The following is a 25,371-nucleotide window of genomic DNA, read 5'->3' as shown; positions in this document are numbered from 1 at the left end:
TAAACAAGGTGGCTCACATAACTATGGATTTTTCTGCCTGACATTAATCCTAGACAAAATAATGGAATTGCTGATAGGGCATGTAATTAGTAAAGAATTAAAGGGATTAATGTAAGTAGTGTCAATCAACACCGGCTTATAGAATATGGTTCTTGTCTAATTAGATTTTTTTTTTTTTTCCATGAAGATTACAAGTGGTGTTGATAAATGTAATAGTACTGATGTGATAAATTTCTGGGAAGGCCTGAGTATCCTGGTCCAATCTCATGGCTGACCCTGCTTTGAGGAGCAGGTTGGACTAGGTGACTTCCCGAGGCCCCTTCCAACCTGAATCACCCTGTGGTCCTGTGAAAGTATTGCCTTTGGCTATCAATAAGTTCTTACACAAGGCTGGAATGATAGAAAACCAATTAGGCATCTTGAAATGGATAACAAACTGCTGTGGTCTCCAGTTTTAAATGGGAATTTGTCAGTGAGTAGTGGTGTTTCTAATGGAGTCCTGGAGTTATCACGGATCTATCTTTGAGATGAGGTCAAAATCTGAAGAAGAGATAACTGAAATAAAAGACAGATTACCAGTGCAGAATGATTTAGATCCCATTAGTAACCTGGATGAAAATGACCAATGTATTTTAATAGGACCCATGTAGAGCTGGGCCATATCCTGGGAACTGATGACTCTGAAAAAGATGGGTGAAGCTGTGGGGACCATCAGCCAAGTGGCAAAGAAGGGAAACATCTTCTTTAAGTGTATAAAAAGAGGACTATAGGGGACTAGGAGGAAGGTGCTCTTCCTGCAGTTTCCAGTTGTGGCTTTGGTAGTTTGAGGAAGACGTTGATAAATTGGAGAGAATTGAGAAAAAGGTTTTTTAAGATTTGTTAAATGATTGGAAAGCACATCTACCCACCAGAGACTGAAGGAGACAGTTTGCATCGCCTAACAAAGAGGAAGGTGATGGGGCGACTTGAACACCCTGGTGGAGAGAAACATAAATACAATAAAAAGGCTGACTTCAGTCCAGCAAACAAACATGCAGTAAAAACCAATGAGAGATACTGAAGGCAGGTAAACTCAGACTAGACATAAACCACATTTTCAGTAGTGAGAGCAATTAACCACTCACAACAGTGCACCAAGAAACATGAAGCTTTCTGTTTCATTGGAAATTTTTACATGTTTTTCTTTTCCTAAAATACCTACTCTAGTTTTAGAAGGATCAGTTCTGGGAAGTCTTATGGCTTGAGTTATCCAGGGGGTCAGAAATTAAAATCATGGTCTCATCTGGTTTTGTCATTGATTAATCAAACAACCCCTGACACTATGTATGCTACCAGCTCAGCTGCCTGTGTGTCACAGTGTAACACAAGAGGTGGTTTCACAAAAAAGGCTGATCTAGAAGTGAATTAGGACTTCTATTTGTTTCTTACCAGCTTAGACGAGGATTTCTGGAAGAACCAATGAACTGGGGACTGAATTTTCTGAAAACCTTGTTATTTATTAAAGTGTTCCAGATACAGATTAATTCACTTAGCTTCATATTGATTCCTTCACCTGTTTTGAGACGAGAAGTGCATCCACGCAGACAAGTGGCTCGACAGGCTTCTCGCATCACTGCATCTCCTGGGAGCCTGTTTTAGGGGACATCTCCAAACCATTTGTGCAGCCACTTAACTTGGTTTAGAAACATATGGAGGTAAATCAACACAAATCCCACTAGTGTGGACATTTTAAAATCAAGTTACATGTCTTAAATCACTTCAGGCTTTATCGTTTCATAATCTAGCCTGTTACTGCAGCATGCTGGGAGCAGCAGGGACTCCCACAGCACACGCACCCAGGCAGTTAACGTCAGTCTGTGCAGCACAGATTTGTCCCCTGTCAACCCACACTGTCACCAGGATGTACTGATGCTTTCCACTTACTAAAGAGACACCTGAGACTAGATGCAATGTTCAGAAGGTAAAGTCGGGAGCGATGAACCCCTCCCAGAACATGTGCCTGCAGGTTGCTGAGCCAGCATGTCCCCACCGGTCAGCTGATGTCCTAATGGATCGCCACTCCATTTCCCTTTCCACCCAATGTGGCTGTTAATTTACATAGTGATTTGGCTCTGAAAGTCCCCAAATGGTTTTAGACTCCTGAATATTTTGAAGAATTCACCTAGACACTTGGAAATAGTAGGAAAAAAGAACAGGAGTGTATAAGTGAATGTGATTAACAGGTCATGGTTATTCCCAGATCCTTCTCTTAAATATAATTAGTTCATTACAATACATCCATGTTACAGAACTTCTACAAACAAGTGTTAACGCCTGTCTACTCAGACTCTTTAAAGTCCAGATCTTGGAGAGGAAAAAAGATTTGGAATGGAGAAAAACAGCAATTAGAGTTAAATGGCAAAATGGATAGTTAATGTGTAGCAAGAAAAACTCCTTTTAGTGGAAAATGTTTTTTATGTTAACTTTTGTAAGAAAACAGTTTTCCATACTTGTCAGGCTTGACAGTTAAAGTTAATGGTGTTAAAAAACAGAGTACTGAAAAATGTTCCCTTCAGTGTAAAAGATTTATTCAATGAGAGTTTGCTTGAAAAGTTATTTTGGCTAACGGTGCTGGCTTTTGCCTAATGCTTGGAACAAAGATCCTTGCTGTGTTACCAGGATGGGGACAGCCCCAAATTCATGACTTCCCAATTAAGATGACATGACCTATTTTCTTGTATTGCTGACCTGTTGTTGACCCCTTTTTAAAAAGAATGCCACCCTTCAAATGTCTCCCCCCACCCCGCCCCCCGCCCTTCTGGAAAAACACATAGAGCAAATGCTGATCTCACTTCTGCCTGGAGTAAAGCTTGGTACGTGCTGGGATGCTCAGAGACACAATTTGCGAGTTAATCTGCACTGAAAACAGACTGAAAAGTGTGTTGAACTGTTTCTACCTATTACATGCTATTTAGCAAGGTAGTTATGGACTGAAATTTTTCATGTCATATTTGCATGGATAAAAAAGGCTGCCCAAGAGCAGAGCTGGCTCTCCCTTTGCTGTGGTGGAGGCGGTGGTTTGTAAAGGACTTGAGTTACAGCAGGGGCATGGCTGGGTGCTCTGGGGCTCTTTACTGGCTACCAATTTGCTCCTTACTCACCTCAGTACTTTTAAAAAATTAATGTGTTTTTTTTTAAAAGCCTGATCCAAAGTGGGTAGAAGTTGAGGGCAGTTTCCCTCTTAACATCAGGGGGTGTTTGTCTCTTGAAGCATTTGCTGGATTTTCATCTATTTATGACAGTGATAAAGTAGATATCACTTCACTCTCTGGTTTCCTGGCATTAGGCTCTGGGGCCATATGTGTGATTTTTGTTCTGGCTGTGGCTCATGTTCTTCTAAAGCAAAGGCTCATGAATGGTGTCTTGAAATCTGTCTGCCCATCGCCCTGTTTTTCACCCTCCTGATTTAGTGCTACTTTTTATAATCTGGACCTCTCAAAATCTCTGAATTCTGCCTATCAAAAATCCTTGTAAATACAGAGTTAGTGTAGATTGGCAGAGCTCCACTGGCTTCCACAAAAAGCTGGTTGGCACCATTTGGGAATCTAACCTGGTGCTTAGAATAAATCTATCAAGACTTGCTCCAGAGAGGCAGAGATTAAAGTCAATAGTGTTAAAGCTCTGCTTTGGAGCCCACCCATGTCAGAAATTATGTTTTCCTGAGCTACTATTGAGCAAGACTTCATTGCATGTCTTTCTCAGAAGAAAGCCAAAAACATCCTGAGGCCTTCCATGCTCCCTAAGCACCCATATGTACAGGTGCTGTATTTAATACACAATTTTGGAATTGCTGCTCCTTCCAGCCTTCCCATTTGTCTTACCCTGTTTGGATCCTGAAGAGTCCAGGAACTGAGAATCTTGGCCACCAGTCAACCAGTAACTGGAACAAGTGTCCCAGAGGCACCTCCTTTCCACAGGACGGTTCTCACTACCCCACATGCAGGTAGAGGATGCTGCCAGACTCTGGGCACTCTCGCATCCAAGCCCTTTGCTCTTTTCCCACCTATGCTTTGGCTCTTGCTGTGTCCTGCAGCTGCCAGGGTGATAGCACAGATGTGGTTACGGATTGCTCTTCAGGAAAGGGTGCAAACAGAAAACAGATAATGGAGTCCTCCCTGTAAATATCTGTGAATGCAATATATGCTTGGTTTAAATGTTTCCTGGTCATTTTTTTAATCCTTTGGTAAATCAAACCCTGAATGATACTCCTGTGACCCCAGTGATGTGGGGGCCGAGGGGAAGTGATATCTGGAAGCTTTTGGAAGTGTAGAGTTTTGGCATGGGCATTTGCCTCTGTAGTGAAAGGTTTGTAAAGCGGAGTTGGAACCTTTCACCCTCCTCCAGCTACACCTCTTTGGAGCCACTGTAATGCTGTTGCTCAGATGGATTCTGGGATCAGCACCAGTGCAGCAGCAGATTAGACCTAGGGAAGAATGTTGATTATGTCCCCCTTCTTCACATCTGTCCTTGTGAGGCTTTGTTAATGTTACAACTGAGTCAGATTTCCCTGACCTGGGAGATGGATGTGTTTTTTCTGGAGAAAATTCTGCATTCCTCACATTGTGAGTTCTGAGGAGCCACATACATGAGAGTGAGAGGCTGGGGAGAGCAAGGAGGTGGCAAGATCCACATGGATAAAGTAATTAAATTGTTACTTTGGCAGATACTTCTTGAAGAGTGGTGGAAGATTATCAGATGGATGAGGATTTGAGCAAAAATGGTCACGATGTGGTTCCCAGAATGGTTCCTAAATCCAGCTTTAGGTCCTGTATTAAAAGAAGCCTGATTTCTACTGGCACTGAAAAACTGCATCTTTGAATTGCAAGTGCTTCTGGTGCAGAGTGCCTGAATACCCAGAGATGGAGTCAGAGCCTAACTTTGTGCTCTTATAATTCAAACCCAGGCACCAGATGATCGTTTTCCGCAAACTATTTTGCTCATGGATATTTTCTCTGGGATGAAAGCTTCCTAGCAAGATTGATTTTGAGTTACCCTCCTACTTATCCTCCGTGCCAGTAGCCCTTAGGACAAATAAAACTAACCCCAAAATGAACTAACTTCCTTGTCCATACAGAGCTTTCCGTTTAGTTCAATTTATGAGTATGGATTTTGACTGATTATTGTTGTGCCTGACTGGGTACAGAGCCATCTGCCTTGTGTTAGGTTTCCATGTGCTGCCTCTTCAGCCAGACTTCAGATGGTCGTTCTGGCAGGAGAAGATCAGGTTCTCAGTTACATGGTAGTAACAAATGGATCTTTAAATGGAAAGAAATTATATTGTTATCTATTTGGAAGCAACACTGCAGTGCCCTGTGTGGAAAGGAAAAAGGTGCCCAATGTGTTTATTATTATTATAACCCATCATCTTCTGTTGAAAGTAGAGGTGGCCTTAGAAAAAGTCCAAACTGCAGGGTATTTAGCTTTTTTTTCCCCAGAAATATGTTTGCTTTTAATGACATTTTCATCTATAAAAGCTAAAAATAACATGCCTCATTAAGTTCAAAGCACTCTGGGACACAGTTTGCTCTTTCTGGCTGAAAAGTTGAAATTTTCCCCAGAGAGGATCACATTTTCTGTTGGGTTTGGTGTTTTGTCTGCCTGCCTGCCGCAGTTTTGCGTGGGTGTAGAAAACGCAGGGGAGCTGTGAAGCACCATTCACAAACCTGGGGCCTTGGAGGAGCTGAAGTCTCATTCCTGAATGGAGAGAAGTTGTTGTTGTCGTCTCTGCCAGGAGGCCAGTGAATGATGCCAACACAGCTGATAAGAGTGTTCAAGCCCATCATGCCGGTCTGTACCTGGGCTTTTCAAACCTTTGGTTTCATGAGAAGATGTTTCTAGTTGCAGTCTAGCAGACATTGTATAGCAAAAGTCACTGAGAAAGCCCCCTCTTATTGTTTTGATTTGGGAAGGGAGGGAATGGCTAAAAATACAACTATATCAAACGTCTGTGCCACTTCACCATACAATGCTGCCATTTGATCCTCAGTACAGGCAAGAAGTGTTATTTCCTCTATATGTGATCTCATCTAGATTGTTCCTAGAATTATATCTGAATAGGAAAGAGATATGGTGCAGCCCAGCGTGTTACGGCTTAGTAAATGGTGTTGCTTAATAAATGGTGTCAGATGTGCGTGGTGCAAAGAAGTCAGGATGCGAGTGCGAGGCTGGCCTGGATGCAGCCCAGGAGTGGCATGGAAGACAGGATGCTCGAGTGCTGGGCGGGAGGCTGAGCGGAAAACTGGAGACTTGGAGAAAAGATGATTAATGGAGCCTATGTGGTGCCTACTGAGAACAGTCAAGGCTGAGCTGATGGCCTGCAGAAAAGGCTCAGGTTGCAGAGCATGAGGCCAACAGGGGCTCCGGTAAGCGTGGAGGTGGGAGCAGGCAAGTTTTTGTGTTCACAATGGATGAGGAGGTCAACAGCAAGGAAAGCGCTGAACCACACTGACCTGCTGCCACCTCCTGTCTCGGGAGCAGCTGAAAGCTTAGAAAAAGCGGTGACATCTGAGAATGGGAAAGCCTGAGCAATGTTGGTAATAAATTGTGCTGTGGCATCACCTGTGTAATATTTCCAAGCAGGAGGAGAGACCCATTGTGCTTCATGCTGTACATGCAGGTAGTGGAGAGACATCATCTGTTCTGAAAAGTTCACTGGCTAAATAAACCTTACATCCTTAAATGCTCCATAAGAGTTTTGGAGTGGCTGCAGTCAGGCCAGTGTGTGTCACACTTGGGATCCAAGCTTAGCTGGTGCAAGGCAGCTTTGGTGTGGGAACTGATATATTTTGTGCTGAGGCGTGACTGTGGCACTGTGCACAGGTTAGTATGCCTGTAGTAGCACTGCTACACATCTTCCAGACAATCTGCACTTTAAACCCTTACCTTAGTTTCTACCCAAAGTTCTGCTGCATACACAACGGTCTGGGCTCAGACTGAACCAGATCAGGTTCTCTCTCATTTACTGAAATGCATTTGAGTTGCATCCATTTTTTAGTCTCTTACTGATTGTTTTAAGACAGTTGCAGATGCAGTCCAGTGCAGATTACTTGTCTTCTGGAGAGCAGTAAAAGGAGCTGTGGTTTTATATGCAGGTGAAATCTCAGCCCTTCCCTTCTTATTACAACAACTGCATGTGTTTTTAGAACGTTAAGATGTATTTTAAGTAATTTAAAGTCAAATAATAATCGTAGTGGGGTCATTTCGCTGTTGATGCACTCTCCAGTATTTTCTCCATTTTCAGTATGAGTTCCAGCCCCAATGAGAAGTAAAGTCTTAGTGGTGCTCCAGAGCAGTGAGTTTTTTACATGCTGATCTGTTTTAGGCTGCACGTGGTGACTAGACAGAGAAAAATATAAAAATAATCAGCAGGAGTGATTTGTGAGGGGCATCTGCCACATAACAGTTAGTTGGTGATAGAATTGCATGACATCTTTGCCTGCATAATTAGGCACTTGTTTGCCCGGGGAGCCCTGCAGCCCTTTCCTGATTTTCTGAAAGATTGTGTATGGGTTTGAAGTGTTTTTGCAGCTGATCCATCTGAAATCCCATCAGGTTAAAGGAAAAGAAAAGCCACGTTTGTTGGATTATGGATTCCAGATCCTCCAACTTCTGGAGCGGGCAGGGAGGGGAACGGGGATGGAATCATGACGAGCAATTAATCTCGTTGTAGCTTGGACAACCCTCGTCACAGGCTGACAGTGATTTATGAACAAAGCTTTAATATTTTTCTACTCTGTCTTGTGCAGGAGCAAAGTTAGATCTGCCTCAGTGTAAACTGGCATGGTTCCATGGGAGCTGATGGTCTATCAGCCGTTCTGAGGGCAACGCATTGCCTCCTGTCATCATTGGGAGACATGAGTAACGATGCTGGTCCTCTCTCCTTCCTGCAACGGGGATGTGTATTTTGAGGTATGCGGCAAGATCTAGAGCTGTTCTCATCATTGCCCGTGAGCAAACGATTGAGCTGAAGTCAGTGAGGTTCCTCTTGTGAGTTCACGGTTCAGCCGTGGAGAAAAACATGGCGAGCTGTACAAAGTCATGGCTGTTCCCAGTGACATGGGGTCCTTCCCAGCCCACTCCACCCGGCGTCGAATGACTTCCGCAGCTTTTTGCCAGATGGAAGGAGCTGAGGAAGGAAACCCCCCTTTCAGGCTGCTTCCTCCCCACCTGCACAGGCGCTTTTGCCACAGCTCAACTCTGTAAATCAAAACATTTGCTCTATGTTTGGCCCATAGTTCATGTTATCTTCAGCCAACAGGCTACTGGTAAGCCAAGCACAAGGCCCTAGAAACTTGGGGAGTGGTGTTGGTACCCATTGGTGGCATAGAGAGGAGCTGCCAGAGCCCCCAGAAACACCATGTGGATGTAGGGCAACCAGCTTCCTGGTGCCAGGGAAGGGGTTGATTAGGTAGGTCGGACCTCCTTTACATGTAATTTGCATGCATGCTGACAGTCATTTGAGATATTTTTTTAAAAGGGGAAAGACTAAATCTCCTTTTTTTTCCCCGTTCAAAGTGAATTTTGCTCAGTTGTTCAGTTTTGAAAGTAGGTGGACAAGAAAATGTTCATGGGGCTGAGGGTTAAAGATGAGGTGTGAGACTGAAGAATAGAGCTGGGTCTCATTCCATACCCACCTCTAAATTCAGGTACTGTCAGAGCTTTTTCCAGTTCAGACCATCACAGCTGCTGGTGGGAGTGCATCTGGTCTGATTTCACGTTTCTCAGCCATTTTGAAATTCAAGATTGCTGAAGTTTCCTGCTAAAATGCAAACAGCCTCTTTGCCTCTAATCTCCTTCGTTCCCTGAAGCTGCCCTTGTCTCCATCTTTCATCCAAATCCAGACAGAGGCTTCCACAAGGTCTTAAGCAGCCTTGTGAACATTTCCCCAGATGATTTTCATTTCCGCTTGCCTCTGCCCTTCTCCAATCCAACTAGGAGCTGAGGTTTCAAAATACCTTGAGGAAAGGCTATTCTTGTGGTTTTTCTACATGCTTCAGAGCAAGACATACAGAATATTTCTTGAGGACCCGGCTTTAGGGGATTTTCAGTCTTGTTTTCCAGATCTTGCAGCTTTAGACAAGTTATCAAAATGTAGATGCTGAAGTGAATTAGTAAACTTCTTGAAGATTTCCTGTCACTAATAATAATATATTTGGGCATCAAACTTGGGACTGCTAGGTTTTTTTGTGGGTCAGAAAACCCCTTGTCTCAATTCTGGTGTAGGGCAATGTCCTGTTGAAGCCAAAGGACAGATGTCATTCAGAGGTGAAGTTAAGTCAGTCCTGGCCACATTCAAAAGTCCTAACCACAGCTAAGCCTGTTGTAACTTCCCTGCCAAAACTTTTCTTTGATTTAAAAAAAAAAAAAGAAGAAAAGGAAAAAAAAAGGTATTTTAATTAAATACAAATTTCTGTGGAATATATCTGCTGTTTTCTAAAAGCATCCATGCTTTATCGGTAACTCAAAGCCAGAACATCATGGCTGAACAAAACTATTTACATTTGAAAGCTTTTCAGTTGAAAATGTGTATGTTTTGGAATTGAAAATCCTTTTTTATGGCTTTCATTTTTATGGGAACACTGGAAAATTTCTGCTTTGGGGAAGCACTATTCTGACTAGTAAGCTTTTTATTCTCAGAAGCCAAGTACTGTTTTCTCAAACAGACATTTCTACATTTTTTTTCTCATATCTTTTTCTTCCCTCTTGCTGCTCAGACCATTTCCCTTAACTCTACTTGAAAACCAATATGAGAAATGAGGCTTTGTGTTACAGGCTCTGTTGCCCATCTCATTGTTTTGGGCCAGCTAAACAACCATTCTGGATAGCACTCCGGTCTGATTGCAGGCACAAAAATGCAAGTTTTGCAGTGGAAGCTATCTGAAAGGTTTTTTTCCAGGCCTGAGATATATATCAGCCTAGCCTCTGCTGAATGATAAGGTGCTATGGGCAGGGCAAGCCCCGATGATTTTAATCTAAATGGGCATGACAAGATGAGAGGTCAAATGCTGAGTGGATTTAACCATCTGACAAGTGCAATGATTAACCTTAAATATTTTGTATTCAGTTCCAGGGTGGAATTTCAGCATAGAAATAAGGCCATCAGCCGTGGGCGTTTATTTGCTGGTGACCATGGCCATAATGTGCACAGCCAGTTAGGAAGTTCTGGTTATGGGTAAAGCTGTAAGTAATGACAGACAGTGAGTTGTTAAATAACTGCATAACTCATCAGGTATGGGAAGGTGCTTCCAGCCTGAAGTGTGGCTTTCCCTTGCCTGGAGAGCCGCAGTGGGCTGGGGACACGTGCAGCTCTCCAGAAATTGTGTGATTTTGTGTTGCAAAGCGCTGCTGCATTTGCTCTCCACAGGCTGGGGGTCTTTCCCTGCTGCTCTCGGATCCTTTCCCTTTAGAGCTGCTGCTTATGGGGCCTTTTTTTTGGCAGAAACTCAGACTGGTGTCTTGTGTACTGACAGAAAGGCTGAAGGGGAGATGGCAGAACCAGACTGCGCACCTGTGTGGGACATTTGCATCCTGGATCTGGCCTCTTGTATTTCTGGCACATGAGTTTAGCTTCCAACCCAGATCCAGGTCAGAGCAGGGAGTTAAACTAAGTTTCCAGGTGGCTTCAGTAGCCTCACACAATCTCATCTCCCAGCCTGACCTGGACAAAGCGGCAGGTTTCTGGTTGCACTGGAAGATGGGTCTGGATCAGACCTATCCTCCTCTGAATGGCATTGCAGCGTGAGCACATGGAGGGCAGGGAGATATGATCTCTCCTGGCTCTCCTACATTTAGTCACCTGTTGCCTGTCTGAGGAGAGCCAGCTGTCTCTGCAGGAGGGCTTGGTTTAGTTAGGCTGGCCTGCATGGAGAAGGGCTTGGTCCAAGGAACTTGCTGTGGGGTTTGGTGGCAATTCCTGGCTCGGTTCTCTTTGCTATTGTTACATTCAAGTACTGTGCACTAGGACTGATGCAAGTGGGAAGATGCTGCCTCAAATTTCTACCAAACATACTATTTTGATGTCTTTGACAAAACAGATCTTGCTCACCTTGCATACCAAGGTAATCTAGCAGTGATGCCAGCAAAAGAGGTGAGCTTGTGGGAGCTGGCTGCTGGTGAGTAGAGAACAGGCTCCAAGGCTGTGTTAAACTTTTAGGGCCATGTAGGCAGCAGTTGGCACCAAATGTGGCAGGAAAAATAGTATGGCATTAATTGATGAGGTGACATGGCTATTTCCTTACCTTTGAATGCCTGTTGTTTTGAGCTTAGTAATGGCATTCTAATATGCATTTTATGTGAAAGAGATACATCATTTATTTATGCACCTCACAGCTTAAAGTGCATTATGGGAAAGGTATTTCTTCTCTCCACCTCTGGATGTTTAACTGTTTAATAATAATAGTTAGCTTTAAAAGTTCATAACATTTTATCTTTAATAGCAAGACATTTACCTTTTGCCTGCAATACACTGATGAATTTGCACATTACACACCTGAGTGCAACACTGATGGTGATAGAAAATGCTAGTCTGGCTTGAACCAAATTATACACTTCTCTACAAGCCTTCAGCTAGTTACTTCTGTATGGGAGGCAGCAAACAATAATATAAATACAGAAGGAAGAGAAGACAGAACAGATACAAGACATTGGAAGTAACACACAGTGTGCAAGTATGTGTGAAATACTGTATATTCAAGCTCTAGCAGTGGTGCTGGGCACAGAGTCCTTCCAGAGCCTGTCCTTTGAGTGCTCAGCAAATGCCCGTCAAACAATGCTGGTGCTCAGTGTTCAGCAGACAATGCGGGGAAAGCTTGACAAATGTGATTTGTTAGAGCAGAAACTGCAGAAAGTCTGGGCCATGAAAAATATAAGCCTAATACCAATTATTTATGGTGTGCTGGGATTTCCTGATGGGGTATTTCACTAGCACTGTGTGAGCTGGATTGGTAAAAGACCTTCCTGAAGCAGTGTTGATGAGCTCTTCTAAATCCTGAAAAGGATGAAAAAAATCTGAAGTCACTGATGCTGCCTCTGAGGTTGGACTTGCATCCACCAGATTTGGGATGGTATCTCAGTCCTGATCTGGGGAAAGAAAGGCTACTGGTGCAAGTGCCCATTGAGCCCTAGGGCTTGCAGTGGGATGGCAAGGTGGAAATGGGCTTATTTAAAAGATAAAACATATTGTAAAAATCCTACAGAATGGTTAAATATGTTCCCAAAGCTGTGGTGTCTGTATTGACTGTGGAAGCCTAGCTGCAAGCCAGCCTGTATCGATTTAATCAAATGCCTCTTGTTCACGACTGGAGTCAAACTGCCCCCACCTTTAAGGAAAAAAGCAGCGTGATGCACTGGGTTCTTCTTGCTTGATAGTATCAGGCAGCCTTTTCACCATCTCCCTGAGAAGCAGCAGTCACTGCCTCCACATGACAGGAGAAAAGTATGTTTTAAAGAGCAATATTAATAATAATAGCAACATTAAAGTGTGGGGAAGGATTACAAAGGTAATTCCGAGATCTTGCTTAGTAACGCAGACTATTAACAAAAGATAATCACCTTTAAGTCAGTCACCTTTAGCCCTGGAGTAAAATGGAGGCACAATTATTCAATGCAGTACAAAAGTAATTTGAATAGAGATGGATGAACTGTCGCCTCTCTCAGTTCTTGCTTGGGAAACCAGCCAGGGCCAAGTCCTAAAGGAGGAAAACTTGATGAAGAAAAGGCAGCCATAAGTAAATAATTCCTGGTGTCCTTCTCTCTGTTCTTCCACTGGAGCCAAAGTCATTCACCCTTTGGAGTGTAAAAAGGGAAAGGGGGAGAAAATAGGAGAATGGTGTTGAAAAGCAGTTCTTCATGTTCCTTTTATGAGTAGCATTTGGAGGCTCTTATATTCCAGAATGCCATAAAAGGTCTAGATCCATGCTTTGCATCAGAGCATGGGTTTTTGCCATCAGAAACCACACAGCCATGCGGCTTCATCATTTCTGTCACTTCAGGTCTGTGGCTGAGGAGCAGCCTGAAGTATGAGGTGGGATGAGCTTTGTATGGAAAAGGTACCATGTCTACTGAAAGAGGGCTCAGGAGCTGAGGAAATTATCAGCATGACCAGAAAGACATGGCCACAGGATTTATGTCCATAGGAAACCTTTCTGTGCTGGAAACTGGAGTCTTTCTTTGCAGCAACTGCTGTGTGATCCCTTCCCTTGTGTCCATATCCTGCCTTTTTCCCAGAAAGTGGCCTGTGGTTGCTGGAGTGCAAAGGCTTGTTAGTTTTTGTAGGGTTGCTTCTGAGTGCTACTGTGCTGGTTTTGTTCTTTAAAAGGATCATTGGAGTTTCATGCTGGGAGGAAGGAGCGTATGGACTCTGGAAGCAGCCGTGAGATTGCAAAAGTGACTTTGAAGGGTCTTTCAAGCTGCAAAGACAAGCAGTTGGGGCCTTTGGAAATGCCTGAGGCAGAGCTGTAGCCACATGCAAGTCCTCTGGACAATCTGACGCTGACTTACCATCTGAGCTTGCATTCAACATGCTCTTGAAATTCCCACTGATTTTCCTTCCCACAGAAAGAAGCACTGGAGCTGAGCAACCAAAACCCATCCGTTGTCTTTGCATTGCCTCCACGAGCAGCAGCAGGGATGACAGGCAGGCAGCAAGGTGAAGGAAGACCCAGCGAGCCTTGCAGCACGTGGCTCAGCCTCACCCTTGCTCTGGAGCAGCTGAGGACATCCGGGAGAGATTAGCAGGTATGAGAAATTACAAACGGAATAAACTTTTGGAAACAAAACTAAGAGTTGCCTCGAGAGGCATTGTTAGTGGCTGCTAATCCATCGAGCGGAGGGATGAGAAGCTCCAGTCCAGCCCAGTGTAGAGTGGAATAAATACTGTGTTTCTGTTTTATGTCTTGTCTGTGCAAGCGAGGGGCCTCATGTGCTTATTCCTGCGCCGTTCCCGTGTGGCTCCATCTGGATTGCTGCCTGCTTTGGCTTTATAAACAACATGGTAGGAGCTCAGTGTGTGTGATTATTCTCAGAGGTATTATTGCAGTGTTAGCTCCAGTTACTCGTTTTCCATTGCACAGCTCACGTGCAGGCTCCTTACCAAAGGCTCCTGAGCTGGTAGCCTGCCTGGATCTAACCTGTGTGATGGGGCAGCCCCAAAATCCTGGTTTGTAGAGTGTTGCTACTGGGTGCAACCCTCCATGTCCTGGAGTATGGGCTAGTATAAGAGCAATGCTGCCAAGGGAGTCCTTCAGAAGAGTTTGAAGGACATGAGAAAGCGTGTGAATGTCCACCAAGGGACACCTTGCGTTGCAGTTGGTGAGCACTGCCAGGCGACTGCCAGGATCAGTGTGGAGCTAGCACAGAAAAGACCTCACCCTGCACTGGTGAGTGGAGTGTAGGAGGAGGCAGGGAATTGGGATCAGCTTTTGCAGCTGGAGACCTCTGATGGCAGTGCTAGCAACTTGGGTTTTGTCTGTATGTTTGGAGGCAGCACCTCTGGGCGAGGCACAGCATTATCTGAGACTAGCAAGCGGTAACGCTGCAAGCAGAGGGAGGGATGGGATCTGTCCCTGACCATTGCACAGCTCAGTAAATCAGAGGAGGGCTGCACTGTGGCCGGGATTCCAGCGCTGTCTGGAAATTCTCTGTACGTCCATCAGCACCTGCACCGTCAGGGAGTCTGAACCTTGAGCTTCCAACCAAAGAGGTAAACATTTAGGACCCAAACCCAGGATGACAATAACCAGAGCAGAAACCTTTCCATCCCATTGCAGGTCAAGCCTGCATTAGGCATTTCAACTCAGAATTTTTCTCCAGGGTTATGAGGGGGGCAGTGCCTACTCATGGCCCTTCACTTCGCCCCATAAAATGCTGCTCACACACTTGGTCTCCATCCACCCCCTACTTCAGGCTCCTGTTCAAGACCCTGGTGGAGAATATCTCGAAAAGGCAGATGAATTAGCCTTGTAAAAACTGGACTAAATTGATAGTGCATTTATTGCACTCTGATGTTAACCCTTGCTATGTTTTACTGAAGGCAAGCTCTGAGCTTAACCCACCACATGCTGTAGGGTTTTCTGAATGTCCTTGGCCTCCAATGCTGGTAAGATGAGTGCTGCCAACTGCGCTGGCCCACATGGGCTCCTGGAGATGTGGTTCACTATCTGCTGCCTTCTTGCTGTGGCGGTGTGTTGTAGTAGTGGTGGAATAGATGTCATCGAGTTTGTATTGGACATCGTGTTGGAGACACTTGTTCCCTGGAGAGTGTGCAAGCTAGATCAAACTGTGGATGGTTGTTGTCAGCTTTCCTTGTTGTGTGAAAATGAGGGGCACAGAGGTCTGGGCAGAGTCTCATGGGTGCTTAGGGGCTGTTGAGGCACCACATCCCTGTTGAGATTGGTTTAGGTTTGGGGAAAGAAGAAAGGGGAAGCAGCTGAAAATCGAATCCTTCTTGTATTTTGTTCATCTGAAGCCCTAAGCAATTTGTGAGTTCGCTTTCAATATCTGTCTATTAAAGCAGACCTTTTTTCCATAGAAATTGCTCTCAGGTTCTTGATCAGCTTGAATAAGCACAATGCCTTCCCTTGTCAGATAGGCCCGCTTCAGCCGTAAATCTGATGCTGAGAAATTAGATTTCTCTACTGCTCCTGAGCTGTCATCAGAAGAGTAAGACGACGGCAATCCACAGGGAGAGCTGAGCGTGGCATCACTGTTATGTGTCTGCCCGTGCAGGCGCTGGGCAGGTTTCCTTGGCTTGCCAGAAAGGGAAGTTTGCCCTTCAAATTCTCATTTGATATGTGGTGGATGAGCTGAAAGAGCTGTGGACTGAAACCAGGAACTAGGAACTGTTTAACTCTGGCTAAGCCAAATGAGGTAACCTCACAGCTAGCATTACTCATGTTTTAGTGGAGAAAAAAATGTTTTCCTCTTTCAAGAGTCCTGGAAGAAATGGGGTGGTGTCTCCTCTGTGCAAGGTGCTCACACGTTGGTGATAACATGTCCCAGCCGTTGACTGACTCTTTGTGTCTGGGAGCCAGAACTGTATTTAAAACTGCTAAGGGATGGCTCACGGCATTTGTTATTTACTATGACATATTGAGCACCACCAACTGCTGGTGGCCAAAATACCATGAATCAGGCCCTCAACTCAAGAGCCAGCTTAGAAGAAAAAGTTAAAAAAAATAAATCCATTAATACTGAACTCTTTGTTCTGCTTTTGATAGCCTTTACTATTCATGTTTTTGAGCTTTCCTCTGCAGCCGTAAAATTCAGAAGAGCATTTAAAAAAAATTAAAGCTGAGATTTTCTTAAAATCACATGTTTCCAGACACAGGGGACTTGAGAGTAAAGCTCCAGATATAATCCTGAGATTTGGCAGTGCTCTTTGTATCATATTAAGTGATGGTCTACAGCACTCGTTAATTACTGCAGGCTGAAAAACAATTCTGGCTCCCGACAGAGGTCTTCTGCTCATTCTCAGTATATAAGTTTCTCCAGTTCTTCTGGGTAGGAGGGAAATATCACTTTCTAAAGGGCATGGCTGCAAAATTACACAGTGATATAACCTGTATTTGGCTTGAACAGTATTTTTAAACTGTTTTATTCAAAACAAAGTTTGAGCATATACAACTAAAATTATCTACAAATCTGTTCTGAATAATTATACAGGTAACCTGGACTTTGTAAGCCTCCATGTCTAATCCAAAATCTGTTGAAGACCAGCAGAAGAGAGCAGGCTGCTGGTTAAAACAGGTGATAGTGACCTGGACTATATTGATGGACATATCCAGGATCAATCCACATTTCTCCTCCCAATCCTCTGCAAGCTGGGCTTTGTGCAGGTACCCAGGAGCAGGGGTGTCACCTGGCAGATATAGCACCAGTCTGAAAACAATTCTCATTTTAATGTTCATTAAAACTAGTCTATTTTCGGACCGTAGATCAGGCACTCCTCTGCAGTGCTGTCCTGCTTGCACCCTCTGAGTTGTCTGCTTAGACACAAAAGCATTTGGGGCAGCACCTCTCTGTCCCAGGTCTGGCACAGGGTGACCCTGCTCCAAGCTGAGGCAAGGTTTGTAATCGAGCTGGGCTCCCCTAGTCTCTGCTAAGATGGATTTATGGTAGCTGAATGTGTTGTCTTTGGCCACAGTGGAGACAATCTGTAGGTGCCTTTGGAGATACTGTCCCATGGCTCCCTGCAGACGTGGTGGAGGGGGACAGGACATTGCCTCCTGGACAAGAAAGGTGTTTTGGTGCAAAGCTGTCAAACACAATTCTTAGGATATAGAAAAGCAAAGGTGGCCTCTCTTCCTTCTCCAGCCAGCTCACAGCCAAATCCCCATTATTTTTACAAGCATACTCCACCTGCTCCTGGCCCTGACTCTGTCATTGCCAAGGACCTGCACTGGCTGTCCTTCATCGCTGAGCAATGGTCCCTATCTATAGATGTTTCCTTTCTCTTTTTGGCAGTCTGTGGGGAAGCAGTGAGCTCAAAGCAAAGGCAAGAAGCATTTTCACAGTACTGGCCCCAGGGCTGATCCCCTGGGTGAGATGCCTCTTCTGTCCCATGGAGCTTTTAATACTGGAAGAGCCACAGCAATTCATTGTGGTGTGGGGGACTGGGGCAAAAAAGCAATTTATCTCGATTGGGGTTGGAGAGGAAAGCATTCACCTGTTCCCCTTTTATTGTCCCTGCCTTTGCTCCGCTGCCCACTGCCTGCAGCCCCACGTCTGGCAGGGCTGACACTCCAGCAGCCGGTGGGTTCCCGGGGCTTTGTCTCTGTGCGAATGCTGACACGTTCCAGCAAGCTGCCACACAAACACAAACATCAAAGGGCTGGCATGTGTGTTTTCTGAAGCAGCTTTCTAGGTTTTACTGGGCTATAAAATACAGCGACGAGGATATAAAAACAAAGCTGTGATGGACTTAGCAGAGAGCCAAAGCAAGCGAGGAGAGAAATGATGAAAATGAGAAAAAGGGTTATGAGCGAGGAATGATGTATCAGCTCCATGTCAGGAGGAACAGATTTTGGAATAACTGTGAAGAGCATAAAACTGGTTTAGTCATTAAGAAAAAAAAATAGAAAAAGAAAGAAAAAAAGAAAAGGAGAAAATAGCCTGATAAAAATGAATAAAGGAGGGAACTTCAAAGCATAAATTTCCCGACTGCATGACACTGATGTTTTGAACAGTTGTTCTGTGTGAGATAGCAGCAGTGATTTTAATGAACTTTAAAGAGCAGTATAAATAGGAACAAACAAAGAAAGGCGTTTGCATTAGCACAGAGCTAGGCACTGAGCTAATTGCCTGAACAGGATTTAAATGGCAGGTTATTATTTTTTTATTTATGTGTATAAACCTATTTTTCTATTTGGGTTTAAGAAAACAGAATAAAATAAACCCAAGCATCTCAATTTGGATTTTCAAGGGAATCAAACACATGCTTGATATCCATGAAGTACTTGAGCTGCTGAGCCAAAGGGCAGTGAAATGGGTATAGCAGAGAAAGGGGGGAGCCTTTTGTTGGCCTATAAGGAGGCTGGGTGGGTAGAAGAATTTATTTTAGTTTGATGCACAGGCTCTCTCTGATGTTTCAAATGGATTTCACAGTCAGGCTGCATGGGGACTCGGAGGATCAGAACCATCAGAAATGGGGAAAAAGCAGGTCACCTTGTACTTGGAGTGGGTCACCTTATTCTCATCCTAGGCTAGAGATTTCCTTATGCTTTGGATTTTTGGATTAGCGCATTTGTTTGTACTCAGGCCTGCTTCTTGCTTTTATGCGTGCTGTAGCTCAGGGCTAGATGCCCCCACTGCTGTTGGCAGTAGATGTGCAGAAGCACCTGCCAGGAGAGGCAAGGGTGCTCTGATGTATGGCAACCCGCTCCTGGTCTTGGCTACTATAAGGTATCATTGATGCCTGCTTTTCTGCCTTGGTATACTCACCTGAAGGAAAGTCAGCTATATCGTGGACCAGATTCACTTGTGGGTCTGACATTTCTAGTCAAACCTCTCTCACCTGTTCTGCATTTGGTGGACTAAGAGTCACCACTGTGTAGATAGGCAGAGGGAGTCAGCCTTCAACATTTGCAATGTTGAAAGCATCCTGGCCTGTAAAATAAATGGGTTGTCTTGTTAGAGAAATCTGTGGTCCTTCAAGAACTGCTAAGGAAGTTAATTAAAAATTATAATCTCTAATTGGGTACATGACTGGAAAGCCAAGGTCCTGTATACCTGAGGTGTAGAGTAGTACAAATTCAGATTGCAATCACTGGTTTCTGATTCCCATCCTGACTTCCCCTCAAAGACTTCAAATTTTGATGGACTGTAAGCATGAATGAGCTCATCAGCTCTCCCCAAGGCCCATCACCACTCTGCTGCTTGTAAAATAGGTTTCTTTTGCCCTGTTGCCCTGGGGAAGAAGTTCACACACCACAGTCACTGCTCTCACGGTCACCTTTTGCCCTGCAGCACGGTCAGCCTGCCTCCTCGTATGCCATTTCTCCCTGGAAGAGGCACTTGCCGTGCAGTGTATTTCTGTGCTGACCCCCTACGATCCTTGGATATTTTGCCAAAAACTGGAGGCTGAAGGAGGGAATCATCTCTGATATGTTAACCACAGCTCTGGTCGTGGGTCAGAACGGTAGAGTCTAGAGAAAATCCAGCCTGTCTCTATCAGGTCTTCCAGCTGCCGCCCCCCATCATCATTTTCCTCCTTTGATTAAAGAGCAATGTGGAGTCAGAAACCCCCAACAAAAGCCAGCCTTCAGTGGAAAAGTAATTAATCCTCACTTGACTCTGTATTTGTTTCAAATTAAAATTCTGGAGGAGTCCATGTGCTTTTCATATTTATTCTTCCTCCATGAGAGGGACTGGTCCAAGATGGACATTTCTGAGCTGCTCAGATGGCTACATATTAGAGTGATTACAATTATCAGCACTGAGATTAAGGGATTCAGGTTAAGAAAAGAGGGACTTGGGGAAGGAAAAAGCAGAAGGAAGGCAGAGGAAGAAAGGAAAAACGCTTCAGTACCTTCACTTGCAACCTAGAAACAGCTTGTGTTTGCAGTCCATTAGCTCCTGTTGCCTGCTTTATTTTTAGTGACCATAGTCTCAGGTACCATAAGTCGTCCTTTAAAGTGTGTGCACAGTTGGAGGAAACAAGCCAGCTTAAAGCAGAAAAGAGGCCCCACAATTTTGCCAGCTTCTAGAAACCAGCCTGAATTGAATGCTTGCTCAAGGTTGCCAAAGGTTCAGAGAATATAAAGGCTCTTGCAGTGCTGTTTGTAGAAGATTTAATGGGTCAGTCTGTTCTTTTTGGCTATGCTGAACTGTATGTTTCTGAGCCAGGTGCTCTGACTTTTTTAGTGCCAAACTCCCGATACAGTCAGTGGGGCTGATTTTTGGGAAGTGCCTGGCCTTGACTGGCTTGAAGCTATTGATCCCCCCTCCGAATGATTCAGGTTGATCACTCAAAATGGGGACATCACAAATCACTTTTTCAGACCCATGCCTGGGCATGCTGCGCCTGGGTGCTTCTGTCTGCTGAGTCTGGAAGTTCCGCGCTGTGGGTCCTCATTCCAGTTCAACAGAGATCATGTTCTGGGCTTTCTCATTAGCATCAGCAAGGAGGATTAGTTTGATATGGGTTTATTTATAAGGACTAAACACCTCTTCTCCATGTGTCTGAATGGTGATGTGCAGCATTGACTTTGCTCTTACCTGATCTTGGTGCCATTCAGAGTAGGACCTCTTCACAAAAACCTCTCTAACACTTCCTGCTCAGCAGCCCTGTGGTAGCAGGATACAAAGATTTTTTTTTTTATGCTCTGTTGAGGGACAGTGAGTTATGATGGAATGATTTGTAACAGGACACCCTGTCCACCCTCCTCCAGCCCCCCAACCTGTTGTGGTCTGCAGCAGTCGCTGGAGCTGGGTAGAGGCCAAGTCCGTTCCTGTGCTCCGGGCTGGAACGTGCCCCGGACGGGTTGAGGTTTCTGCAGATGTAGGTTTTTCTGAGCTTGTGCAAATTCTGACTTTACAAAAGCTTGTAAATTGCCCACGTTTTCTCAAGGACAACCACAGGGACATCCCCAATAAAATGCCTGCTCCAAAGTGGGAAAGGCAGTGAGGAATTTTTAAGGGAAGGGTTGCTTGAACTATTTAACTTAGCTGAAGAATGTCATTTTTGGTTCTATCCCCATCCCAGAAAGGGGCAGGTCATTTTAGATATAAATTAAAGAGAAAATATTGCTGGAGGCAGATTGTTCACCTGTAAAATCTCATCTCAAATCATTAGTTTGGCAAAGTTGTGTAAACAAGTGAGGGTGAGAAGCATTCAGCAGCTTTAAAACTTGATAGTGTATTGCAAATATTCATAGGCAATTACATCAAAATAACAAGTTTTAAAGAATATTAAGAAAATTTATGATTAGAATAGGCCAGAATTTAAGTTGCTGCCTTGTGTAAATGTAGATATGATTGCCTTTCATTTCATGGTCACCCACTATTTTTTTCAGATACCCTATCAGAATATTGTCAAGCATTCAATGGTAAGAGGTGAATAGCCTCGGTAAAGGATGTGCTATCGGATGTTTATGCTGCTCCTGAGAAACACTCCATAGTTCACTGACAGTAGTATCTTGGGACTCTTTATCAGGAATGTAATAAGCCAGATATATGGCAAAATTCAAAACATATTTGGTTTGGACCTTTGAGATCTGGAGCTCTGCAATTCACTGCCAAAGCAAAGCTGTCCCAAAATTGACCTGAAGAAACTTCTTGCACATTTTGGTGAAGTCCTGGAAGTTCAGAACAGCAGAGGTGAGAGGCAGCTTTCATCTGCTAAACGGTCTGTGTTTTTTTTAAAAAAGCAAACCATGGAATTAATATTGGATCTGATGAATCCCAAAATACTTCATTGTTTCTCACTCTTTTTTTTGCAGTCATTGCAATCCTTTTTGCCCCATGAAAACTGGGTCTGTTCCACTGGTCAAAACAAAGCAGTTCTGTATTATTCTGACACTAAAAACATAGTAATGAAGTGAATTGAAATCACATTTACTTCAGTGGATTACTGAGAGGCAAGTTTAAAATGGTATTACAAATAATACCTTATAATTACAATGGGAAAGATGAGCACCCTTAATCATGCCTTGCAGCTATGTTTGTTAATAGCAAAGCAAAGCAGAGTAGTATTATGACATTTTTCATATTATTTTTAATGGAGTCTACAGTTTTCAGGCCAGATTTTAAGATGGAGCAAATAGCCTTCCTTGCCTCCAATAGAAATAGGCTGCTTTACACTGGCCAAGCCTCTGACCTTGTTTTGCTTTAAAAAAGCTCTTTCCCCCCCAAAGTCTTGCAGCAGGGAAGGAGAGCAGATCTGTGGGACTCTGGTTCTTTTCATTTGAAACTCTATGCATTAATCATGGGTTTGACACACTAAATGTTTCTAATTAACATCCAGCTTAAAACCACATGTGCTTCAGCCCACATTCAAATGCTCGAGCTGCACAGGTAACCTCAGGAAAAACATGAACAGATGGCAGGACATGGCTGAACTGAAAATCAGGCAAGGTATTTGTCCACTTTAAGCGAAGTGGAAGCCAGAGCAGCACTTGTGATTTAGGGCTGCTGAACAGGCCATGTTCCAGTACCTTGGGATGACTGTGCCCCAGGAGTGTGTCCCACTGGTGTGTGTGTGCCATCGCAGGCCTCTCACCACGCTCGGCTTCTTGGCTGGTGGAGAAGGGTGCTCATGGCCGACGTGGCTTCTGACTGCTGGAGTGGTTGGCACTGATTTTTCTGGGAGCAGGGAAAGGCATTACAGTGGTCAGTATGTGGGATAGCCCAGAGAGGTGGTGGATACCCCATCCCTGGAAACATTCAAAGTCAGGTTGGATGGGGCTCTGAGCAACCTGATCCAGTTGAAGATGTCCCTGCTCATTGCAGCGGGGTTGGACTAGATGATCTTTAAAGGACCCTTCCAACCCAAACCATTCTATGATTCTATTATAGCAGCATCAGCAAGGTTGGGTTTGTTGGTATCTTTTGGATACTGGCAAATCTTTTCCTCTCTCAACTCACAAAATAAAGTTTGCTGCAGTCAGGCTGGTAGCTTCGTTGGTTGCATGCCTGCTCCATTGGTGAAGTCTGCCTTGTATCATTTTAGTGCTTTTAGTGCTGTTCCTGGAACTGCAGTGTCTGGGGAAAAGCATTTGAAAATTGCACATCATTAGCATGCCGAAGAGGAGGTAATGTATGTAAAGCATTTGACCTCCTTTTGGCTCCTGCGGCTGGGACAAATTCTGATCTCATTTGCAGCAACGCAAATCCAGAGTATCTACATTAAGCACATTAAGTTTAGTGGAGTTACTCTGAGTTTATACCACTGCACCTGGTAAATGGAAGATGTCACTAGCAGCCTTTTTGTGACCCAAGGGAAGGAAGTAATGAAGGCAACCTGCAAATGAAAGGATGAAAACAGTTCCCGACAACAGGACTTTTGCAGGGGTGTGAAATTTATTGGGAGTTGCTGCATGCACAGCATTATTTAAAACCAGCTCACGCTTTTGGTGCTGGAAGTATGGAATTAGGAACCTTACTGTAGGCATCGAGTTTTTAAAACATGTCAAAGGCTACCTGGGGCCTACCTGGAGAAAAGGTTCATTATGGATCGACAGAACAGTTTGTAAAAAGTTGAAGTATGGGGAAGGGTGAGGTTTTTCGTTTCTCATTTACTTCCTTTTTCCGAGAAGGAAGGGAAGATGGGGAAGACTTTAAAAAAACCAAAACAAAACAGCAAAGAAGGGGGGAATGAAAACGAAAGCCAGTTTCCTGCACAGTTAGTTATTTTGTGGGATATTTAATTCCTCTAACAGTTGCCACATTTTTTTGTTCTCTCTCTGCATGTGTAAAACACCAGTGAAAGATTCACCACTCATTTTAGTTTGGCTAGTCCCCACCCCACATGCTCCAAATCCAATATCACTAACTATTCTCAGTATTAGAGAGTCATTTTATTTTTTTCAAATATACAGAAAATTCAAAACATCTGGAAACTAAGGACTTCTTTGTGTGCAGCATTTCCAGTCTGAGTCCCAACAAGCCCAGAGAACCTGTGCTTTCCTGGCAGTGGATGTGGCGGAGAGACCTGATTAAGACAACAGAGGAGCCTGACTTTGGTATTGGATGGACCTTGGAGATGCTTGCATTTCTTCATCACTTTTTCATGGGAGACAGCCAGACGTAGTGTCAGCTTTCTCAGAAAAAACATAGTTGGTCTGTCACCCACACGCATCGGATGTTAATATATAGATGATTGATTGTGAAAATATTTAAGGTTCCAGTGAGAGCCTTTATTCATCCATGCAGAGAGGCAAGAAGAGACCTTTGGCTTTGTGGCACGGTTTATTCATCTTGCTGGATGCCTGTGTGGCTAGGAGGAGGGAAGAGCTGCTGTGTGGAGAGAGGCAGCTCCTCTCCCTTCATCTGAATCACTCTGGTTTGGGTCCCAGTGGCCGGACACATATGGACCCTCCGCCTCATCACTGGGCAGCCCCGTCTCTGCCAGGCACATGTGGATTGGCAAAAGAAACTGCCTTTTAATTTGGGATGGGGGAATCCTGCTGTGAAATGAAATATGGAGAGTGGAGGCCTGAAAGGATCTTTTCTCATTCACCAGGGCCATACTCTTCTGCCTAAATGTAGATGCCACCAAGTGAATAATTGGGCGCCAGCTCCCTGCAGACAGATACCAGCCCTCCATGTGGTTCCTCACCTCCTAAGGTACCTGCCTAAAGCAAGCAGATATTAGCCCTGAAAGTGCCTATTTTTCTCTGTTTCATGTCTCCTTTTTACTTCCAGGCTGTGTCTGTGGTCATTTGCCTTGTGTGTTGATTTTCTCCTCCATGTTTCGTGCTGCAAGGTTCGATTTCGGGGCAGGCTGAGTCCTCGGCTGCTCTCTGCATGCTGCTCAGGTTTCATTCCAGAGGTGCATAAAGCCTCTCATTTGGCATTATTAGACTTAATTTGGACAAAAATGCCACAGATTAGATCTTTCTTACAGGACCTGGTTGTCAAATAGTTTTAAATCACAAACCAGTATGTCACTTTAGATTCTTAGAAAATCCATGCTGTGCTTTACAACTTGGTAAGTGGGGAATATGCACTGGGATTTTCATGCGTGCTATTGCTTTCTATGCAGGAGAAAACCCATAGCTGGTGAAAATCTGAGGCTACGTTTATTAGGAGGTTCTGGAGCTCTTTCTATGTTTCCTTGCTGATCCCAGGTAAGAAGTATCCAGCTGGAACTGATGCAGGTGTTTGGGGAGAAAAGGA

At 44.2% G+C, this 25,371-nt stretch overlaps 1 long non-coding RNA gene across 5 annotated transcripts in view; it reads left to right on the top strand.

Annotated features, from left to right (window-relative positions):
- Positions 1 to 25,371, top strand: part of LOC142038919 (uncharacterized) — a 96,535-nt gene that overhangs the window by 7,026 nt on the left and 64,138 nt on the right. For 4 of the 5 annotated variants that reach the window (XR_012652728.1, XR_012652727.1, XR_012652729.1 and 1 more), the window contains exons 2-4: positions 13,594 to 13,773; positions 24,716 to 24,819; positions 25,238 to 25,322. This is a non-coding gene — a long non-coding RNA (uncharacterized LOC142038919). Of the gene's footprint in view, positions 1 to 7,793; positions 7,948 to 13,593; positions 13,774 to 24,715; positions 24,820 to 25,237; positions 25,323 to 25,371 lie in introns of those variants that run through there. The other variant, XR_012652731.1, reaches the window with a different exon arrangement.

The sequence above is a fragment of the Buteo buteo genome, chromosome 13, assembly GCF_964188355.1.
Source record: "Buteo buteo chromosome 13, bButBut1.hap1.1, whole genome shotgun sequence".
NCBI classification, from domain to species: Eukaryota; Metazoa; Chordata; class Aves; order Accipitriformes; family Accipitridae; genus Buteo; species Buteo buteo.
Note: the sequence above shows the minus strand (reverse complement) of the source record. Positions and strands in the feature narration are given on the sequence as shown.